Below are 9018 nucleotides of genomic sequence, written 5' to 3'. Positions count from 1 at the left end.
TGATCATAATATCCAACAAGTCGACATAATTTTCTGACAAGTCGACATAATTATCTTACAAGTCGACATAATTTTCTGACAAGTCAACATAATTATCTTACAAGTCGACATAATTTGAAGAATGTTATCATTTGATTTCACCTATTATGACATGGGACATCCATTTTTAAGGTCATCTCCGAGGACCTGTGACATTCGCACCTGATGCGGAGTGATTGGCGATGGAACTGTCACTACCTGTTTTAACGACTAAGGTCTATTGCGGCTGGGATTCAAACCCTGGTCTTCCACATGTGGGGCGAACACTCTACCTCTAGACCACCGCTGCTGTCAACTTTTCAGAAAATTATGTCGACTTGTCAGATGATTATGTTGACTTTTCAGATCTTTATGTTGACTTGTCAGTAAAATATGTTGTCAACTGGATGGCACAAACTGGACATGGAAACGTTTTCGTGTTGAATTTTTAAACATGTGAATAAGTGACAAGTTGACAAAAAGATCTGACGAGTCGACATAAAGATCTGACAAGGCAACATAGGCAACATAAAGATCTGACAAGGCAACATAAAGATCTGACAAGGCAACATAAAGATCTGACAAATCGACATAATTATCTGACAAGTGGTGACAGAACTATATAGTATATGCCACCTACCTGTTGATTCAGAGTGGAGCTGAGGCAATAAACCTGTCAAATAAGCAAAAAATGCTATTCTTCCCGACAGTAATTCATGTTGTGCATTAATTGACGTCTGAGGTCACAAATTCGGAAATACGGAAGAAATATGTAAACCAGTTATCCAATATGCCAATTTCAAAGAAAATTCATTATAAGAATTTTCATTTGTCTGAGTAGCACATAAATTGCATAATATTTTCTAAATACACTTTTTAATATAATACTTTAAGTCATTCATAACAAAATGTAATACTTTAAAGCAAACAAAATGTGTAGATACGAATATCGGTTTCCATATTCGTATGACCTCGATCTCGCAGCAACCTGTCACTAGATTACCCTAAGAATCATATTACATCTTTGTTATAATATTATCCTTATATATATAAGTATTTGCATAATCTGATGTGCTTAAGGTGGGTCCTTAGGCCTGGATTTTTGGGGTTTAGGTAGCATTTTTTTGTTTGGAATCAATAGATTAACATTCAGAGTAATGAGAAAAGGCAAATTGGTTAAGGATTTCCATATTTATTTTCATTACAGACACTACTGAAGTAGTGTACCCCTATGTAGATTTTTATGAAATTCATTGGAAACAGTTATCTGTTGTTATTTTAAAATAAAAACCAAAAAAATAATTTAAATTGCATTTATTTATCAGGAAACATGTCAATAACTAAAACACATGTCATTTTCAATATGTTCGTAAAGTTTTATTATAATACGTGCAAAATTATTGAATTAACCTTATTCTCCAAAATGTTAAAAAACAAACAAATATAGACACAATTTCCTTATAGCATGGTTTACATATCATTTTTTCTGTTTATATTAGTAGATGTACATCTGTTATAGTTATTTATGGGGGAAAATCCATACCTTTCCTTAATAATTTCAAATCTATAGCTTTCAGAGTATGTATACCCCCATAAAAAACCTAAGTCTGGCACCATACAGCTGAGCTATTCAAAACAACTCATGGATTAAAATTTTATGTAATTTCATGAAAAGACACAGATAATAATTCCTTATCACCTTGGTAATATGTTTGTGAAAAATATAGGAAATCTATTGCATAATGGACTTGATAAATAATTTAATGAAAACAGAGTTATTGTCCTTGGATTCAATATTTTGAAACACATAGTTGACTATTCAAATATAACTAAGACTTTTAAAATATTTTATGGCTAACAATTTTTTTTACAATAACTATTGAAAAAGACTCCAACAAAATTTATGTTCCAGTCATTAAGTTATTGACTTTGCAAAATCTTATGACGTCACAGGAGTGTGGAACTACGTTAAAGTTAATCGATCTTCGTGTGATGTCATAGGTTTTTGCAAAAATCCTTACTAAATTAAACTTTGTGATGATAAAAATATATCTTTGAGAGGAATTTTATTCACTCCATTAATAAAAAAATTGGTAACCTATTGATACTGAAAAAGTTGATATCCCGTGGGGATCTAGATTAGCATAGGTCCTCAGTACCCTTGGCTTGTCGTAAGAGGCGACTAAATGGGGCGGTCCTTCGGATGAGACCGCAAAAACTGAGGTACCGTGTCACAGCAGGTGTGGCACGATAAAGACCCCTCCCTGCTTAAAGGCCATGAGTGCCGAGCTTAGGCAGGCGCGTAGCTGCCTATACGCAACTGCGTACACATCATTTGCTAAAAAAAAAAGAAGAGAGAAATTATTTTTACATTTTTATGTCATTGCCTTAAGTGTAACTTTGCGCTATGTATTTCCGATTTATGATTAACTCCAATCATCATGTCTATTCTATTGTTTGAATTCGTTTGTTTGGAAAATTGACAGCCAAAATACCCGTTGTATACTCAAAAGAATTGGTGATTGTAATCAATAAAACCCAGGAGCTTCCGGGGGCTTCGCCCCCTGGGCCCCCACCAGGGCTTCGCCCTGGACCCACTGGGGGCCTCAAGGCGGCCCCCAGACCCCCTGCCTTACTTTGCGTACACTTCATTTTCTGTCTGGCTACGCGCCTGTTAGGCCTAAATTTTGCAGCCCTTCATCGGCAGTGGTGACGTCTCCTTATGAGTGAAAGGTTATCGAGAGTTAAACAGTATTTATTCAATCAATCAATCCGTAGATAATTATTAATAATTTTAAAAAAATTGTCAAGGGCAATTACTCCTACACTGGTATTTCTACTGCATGATTTCCCAAATATCCACAATTAATTTATACATATTTAATATGAATTAATAGTTTTTTTAAACTGTTGACATAAAATAAATTTTCATTTTAACAAGTTTAGAAATCTATTTTTATTATTCTGTATAACGATTTTACGAAAATGTGTGATTTGCGTATGTTAATTGACATATACTTCAGTTTTTGTACATGTCTGACATCTTTAAAAAGGTAGCAACATACACATTTTCTCTGGTTATTAAGTAAATTTAACTATTATAATGAGTGGAAATTAATAGTTTTCCACTTTTAACCATTAATTTTGATAAGTAACATGAGGATGCCATCATGGAACTACCTTAGACTTCATGTAGGTGAGTGATGCAGGCCCGTGGAACATACCATTGTTGAGTAGTCATAACTGCTTGTAAAATATAATGGCATAATAGCATGTAGTTTTATGCATGAATAGGAAGCAACTACAAGAAGGTCACCATGTTTTATATGACCTTTTATGAGTAAACCTTGTGACGATACCATACAAACAACAGATGATACATGCATACTAGTACCTGCATCACCTGTACTTGGCTGACAATTTTGGCAGTTTTTATTTTACTTAATACAATCACTGAATCAGCCACATAAACTACAACGCAGAAGTGTCACTGAAACTGGCCAAAATTGATCAAGTCGCCCATTAATATAATTGTAAATTAGTCATGAGGTGATGTCAGATTAAGAAATTATTGTGAATTTGATAGAGAGAGAACATTAATCAGCTTTCACATTTTAAGCTCAATACAAACCAGGAATTGTTGCTATATAGTTTTTATACGCCCGTCATTAGACAGGATATATTGTGTTATGGTGCTGTCCATGCATCTGGCTGTCTGTCCGAGGTCATGTTTTCCGGACTTTTTTCCATAACAGATGCATACATGTACGACTTTGAAATTTGGTCACAATTTCTTCCTCAAGAAATGTAAGAGTGAGACTGCATTTCAGCTGGATTGGTGCGTCGATCCTTAACCTACTTTAGAGCTATAAGTAGGTCGGCTGTTTTTCATTACTAATACAGATTTAACCCTGATATTTAGTCAAAGGCCTCCTCTCGGAAGAATACAAGTACAGTTAGCATTTCAGTTGGATTGGTGCACTATGACCTACAGAACTTTAGGGGTAGAAGTAAATTGAACAGTTTTCCAGATTTTTTTTCAGTATGGTCACAGGTATTGTTCTGAAATTTTGTCATAACCTCCCTCTCAGAGAAATACATAATCAGTTCACATTTCAACTTAATTGGTGCACCATGACCTACTTTAGGGCTAAGAGTAGATCAAATGGTTTTCTGGACTTTTTATCCTTATAGATAGATATTGCACGGACATTTTGTCACAATCTCCCTCTCGGAGAAATACACAATCAGTTCACATGTCGGATGGATTTGTGCACCATGACCCACTTAAAGGCTTTTCTATTCAGAATGTGTGTTGCAGCAATTCAGAGTGCATGATGTGAACCATCTTAAGCTTAAGTCAAAATCTGAATATTATGATGAAATGATTGAGAAGTCAATCATTCCAAAATAAAATTGCTATTAATATTGTTTCATTGAATTTCTAGTGTCTGCAAATTGAGAGTTTCAGTTCAAAAGTAATGAATATTTTACAAGTGAATGGAATTTTGACTTAACATTATATGACTAATTTGGACCTGCCTTGGAGTCGGAACCCTGGGAATGCAAATTTCACAATTTTGGTATACAGTTGTAATTCCCTTTCTGCATTTAATTAGTTTTTAGCTCACTTGAGCCATAGGCTCAAGTGAGCTTTTCTGATCAAACTTTTTCCATTGTCTATTGGTGTAAACTTTTCACATTTTCATCTTCTTCGCCAGAACCACTAGCTGGGCCAATTTAAACCAAACTCAGCATGATTAAATTACCCTTGGGTGAAGAGGATTCAAGTTTGTTCAAATGAAGGACCATGCCCCCTTCAATAGGTCCCTTTAATAACTTGTGTGACTTGAAAACCAGTGTAGACACTCTTGGTTGATTTGATACTTTTATTTGTATTTTTGTTATCAAGAGAAGAATAACCCTATTAATTTTGGGATTAAAAGATCAAAGGTAAAGGTCACTACAGGACTTCAAAGAGAAAGCTTGTTGACACTGATCAGTGCAAGGGGACATGGCCTTCCATGGGGAGCTAACTGATGTTACTAACTTACCAGCTCCAAAAAATTCAATGCATGATTATTCAGTATAAATATTTACTTCATAAAATAAGACATCACCCTATGAACGTTGACCCAAACCAGAATGTTTCTTTATTTCAGAGGCAAGCAAGGCACTTCAGGTAGAGACACAGGAATCAGAAGAAACAGGAAGAAATGAATCTGACTGGGCAGCAAAGCTTGCCATTCATTTTTTTTCCACCCCTTTCATTGACTAAAGCATATGTTTTGGATAATCATAGCATTAAAAAAAGGAAAGAATGCCCATGTTCACGTAAAGAAGTCATCAGATATGGGAACACTTCAGTTGGTAAGAATCTTCAATTAGAATAATATATAGTTAATTGGAGATAATGAATAATGATATAAAATTTTAAGCTGCAAATTGGAAATGAGAAGGAAAAAAAAAAAGAAACTCTCAAAAAAATTATACCTGTAAGCAAAATCAAACTCCCACTTAAGTTTACAAAATTCAGTGTTCGTCTTTAAAAATATTGTTTCAAAGCAAATGATATCAAACAATATTTTAAACACATTCTGTCTTTAGACGTGACAATTGGTACAGCAATGTCTGCCCGTTCTGGGTTTTGTGTTTCTAATTTAATTTCTCTGTCACATATCAATTAAGCTGAAACTTGCTTTGTAGCTTCTTTGTGGATCACTAGATCATGTTGCAATTTTCATCCATTTCGACCTCTCTTGCAGGAGTTTTGCCCCTTTATTTGAAAATTATTGTTATATTGAGGGTACATAATTTGTCCGGCAAACTCCTCCCACAATACAGAGTGTTTGTAGGGATATATTTGAAAATGTGTGTGTGGCAAAGACTTTGATTTTCTTAAATTTTTGAGGAAATAACAGCTTGTTCAGAACTTAATCAGATCGAGTTTTGAGGAAATATTACAAAGATTACATAATTTGTTTGGTCAGTTTTCAAGTGAGAACTTTTTATTTTAAAGGGTTTATATGGGTATTGAAGGTGTGCATTTTGCAAGGATTTTGATTTTCTTAAATTTTTGAGTAAATTACATGTTGAACTTAGTCAGTTTTGAGGAATTATTACATAGAGAGAATATTAACATGATTTGTCTGTTTTCCTTCCACAGTTTGCAAGTGAAGACATTCTTATTTTACAGAGTATTTATAATGGGTTTGGAAGATGTGCATGTGGCAAGGATTTTGATTTTCTTCAATTTTAAAGAAAATTACATGTTGTTGAACTAATTAGTTCATTTTGAGGAAATATTATAATTAAAATAAAGGACATAGTTTGTCTCTCACAGTTTAGAAGCTATATGGTATATGTAAATAATGGAAGATGTGCATTATTAGTGCAAGGAATTTGATTCTCAACAATTTTTAATTTTCTTTGACATTTTGAATATTAATTTACAGGTTGTTGATCTTGGTTGAATTTGAAGAAAAATTTTACACACAAAACTCTGGGTTTGTCCATCTACCTCTTGTCACAGGTTAGGCTAAGACCCTTTATTCATATAATGCAAAGAAAGTACATGTATGTCACAGCCGGGTGATGGCTGATACCACCCGAAGCCAAGTTCTACAAATTATGGCTGAAGAAAAACACTCTATGTAAACATTTTCACGGACATATTATGTACTGTTTGTGGTACTCTTGTTGTATTTATTGTTGACCAATAATGAAAATCTCTTCTTTCGAAACCATTGACCATTTGAAATTTTTTTTTTAATGGTAATTTTCAGCCTTTTCATAACTTCAGTAACTTTTAAAATTAAGAGCATACATGGATCTCCTTGAAAAAGGGGGAATAACCATTTATTGGTTACACCTGTTGATTGGTCTGTTGGAAGATGAAGTGTTGTCCACTCCTTAACGTGAGAACTCTGCTTGACTGATGTCAAAATAGATACACTGGTTCTTTCTAGAGGAAATGACCCCCATGGATTTCTAGGTCACAAGGTCAAGGGTCAACTGGACATAGTAAGATATTGTCTGCCCATAGGCAAAGAGGATGCATTATTTACAATCTATTTTCAGGTAATTCTAAAACATGGTATGGCAGATTTCACATTCTATTTGGAAAACATGCAAATGAGACTGGGAGTTCAAAAAGGCAGAAATGTGAAGCTGATGTTGATATAGGTGCATTTGTAATTCCTGAGAATTTAGACACAGACTCATCAGATGATGAATTCTCGGATGATACTCTCTCTCAGATGGAGGAAAAGAAGTCTGAAGACCTTAAAAATCACTTGTCACAATTGTTTTCTCAAACTATTGTTTTTTCTTTTTATGAGAAGAAATGCCACCCATTTCTAAATCTTGTGCCATTTATTGGAGTGAGCACGAGTCATATTCAATTTCATTTTTATGATTCTCATCAGGACATTTATCTTGCGAGTAAAGAGATGCCATTATTTTATTCAAATCAAAGCTTGCGATTGCCCACAGTGATTGCAACCTGGTTAGTGTTAAACTACAAGCACCTGTTGTCAGGAATAACAGAAGACATTGAAAGAGAGGGAAAGTTTGGATTCCATTCTCAGGTTTTAGCTGAAAGTTTGAATCTGTATAAGAATGAAATTGAAATGGGTTTGACGGTGAAACCGAAAACATTTCAATTTAAGGAACTTGATAATTATGTTCCAACAATTTTGGTTACAAAGAAAACTGATGCAAAGAAAGACTGTTCTACACAAGTTTGGATGAAACTTAAAAAAAACTGCAAGACCTAGATTTATTTTAAACTGAATTATTTAATTCTTGTATAATGTGTCAAGTTATACCTCCTTTGAAAAAGAGGGGTATATTGTTTTGCACCTTTCGATCAGTAGTTGAAGTCTTGTCCACTCAATATTTTAAGAACCCTTTGCTTGACAGACATCTAACTTGGTACATTGGTGAAGAAGTCGATGTTCCATGAGTTTAAGATCACAAGGTCAAGGGTCAAACTGAACATAGTGTGATGAATCAGGTTATACCAATCAAAGAAACTCGGGTGGTATGGGGTTTTGCCATGGTGATAACCTGTTTTCCCTACAGTGAAATGGATTGGGCCAATGCTATATATACAGCGGTCGACCGCAGATCAGTCAGTCTGATCTCCGCAGCTGTGCAGAGAAGAGCACCATAAGAGAAGCTGAATAAGCCGATCTTTTGTAACCTTATAGTGTAGGTTAGCTACGTTAGGGCTGAATAAGCCTTATAGTGTAGGTTGGCTAGCTGATCAACCATCGTAGCTTTGACACTTGGCAATAAAGGCTGAATAAGTCTGTACCCCAGTGTCAAAGTGAGCTGGATCGAGACATCAGCTGGTAAGAAACATCAGGTCGGTAGTCTGAACCATTGGTAAGGGCCAGTTGTCCGGGGACATTGGATTTAGGGAAGTAAAGGGTTAGGTTAAATCCTTGTTGAATTATATCTTGAATTTGAAATACGAATCGTAGTAAATATATTGATTAGGTAAATTGGCTGAAACAATCATCGTAAATTGAACTAGTTCTAATTGTAACGGGGACCGTTACAGATGTTCCCCAAACCTCCCCCAATTAAAAAGTGATGTCTATAGGAAAAAATCATTTTATTTTAGCCTTTAATTACATGTAGTACGTTCAATATCGTCATTTCAGTACCAAGAAATGAAAGAAAACGTTGCACGTGCATACACGCGCACGCGTGTATGATTCCGAATTTTTGTTGATGTCGTTCAACAGGCATTTGTATCATATACCCACAGTATGAATTTCATAACGTTTCCACCAAATATAAGGAAGTTATAGCGATTTTAAAATCGTCCAATCAGAAATCAGCACACGTGCATGCACGTGCTGAGCAGTAATTCTAACCATAGCAATTTGTAAGGAGTACCAAGATGCATCTAACCCCTAATATCAATAGAATTTGATGAAAAACAAAAACGTTATTGTCCTTTAAAAATTGAACATTTGTAAAACGTTG

The 9018-nt window shown here is 34.7% G+C and overlaps 1 pseudogene; it reads left to right on the top strand.

Moving 5' to 3' along the window:
* Nucleotides 1–7796, top strand: part of LOC125680202 (uncharacterized) — an 11813-nt pseudogene extending 4017 nt beyond the window's left edge.
* The last annotated feature ends 1222 nt before the right edge of the window (nucleotides 7797–9018 follow it).

Source organism: Ostrea edulis, chromosome 2 (assembly GCF_947568905.1).
Source record: "Ostrea edulis chromosome 2, xbOstEdul1.1, whole genome shotgun sequence".
Lineage (NCBI taxonomy): Eukaryota > Metazoa > Mollusca > Bivalvia > Ostreida > Ostreidae > Ostrea > Ostrea edulis.
The sequence above is the reverse complement of the archived record's forward strand: the minus strand, read 5'-3'. Positions and strand labels throughout refer to the sequence as shown.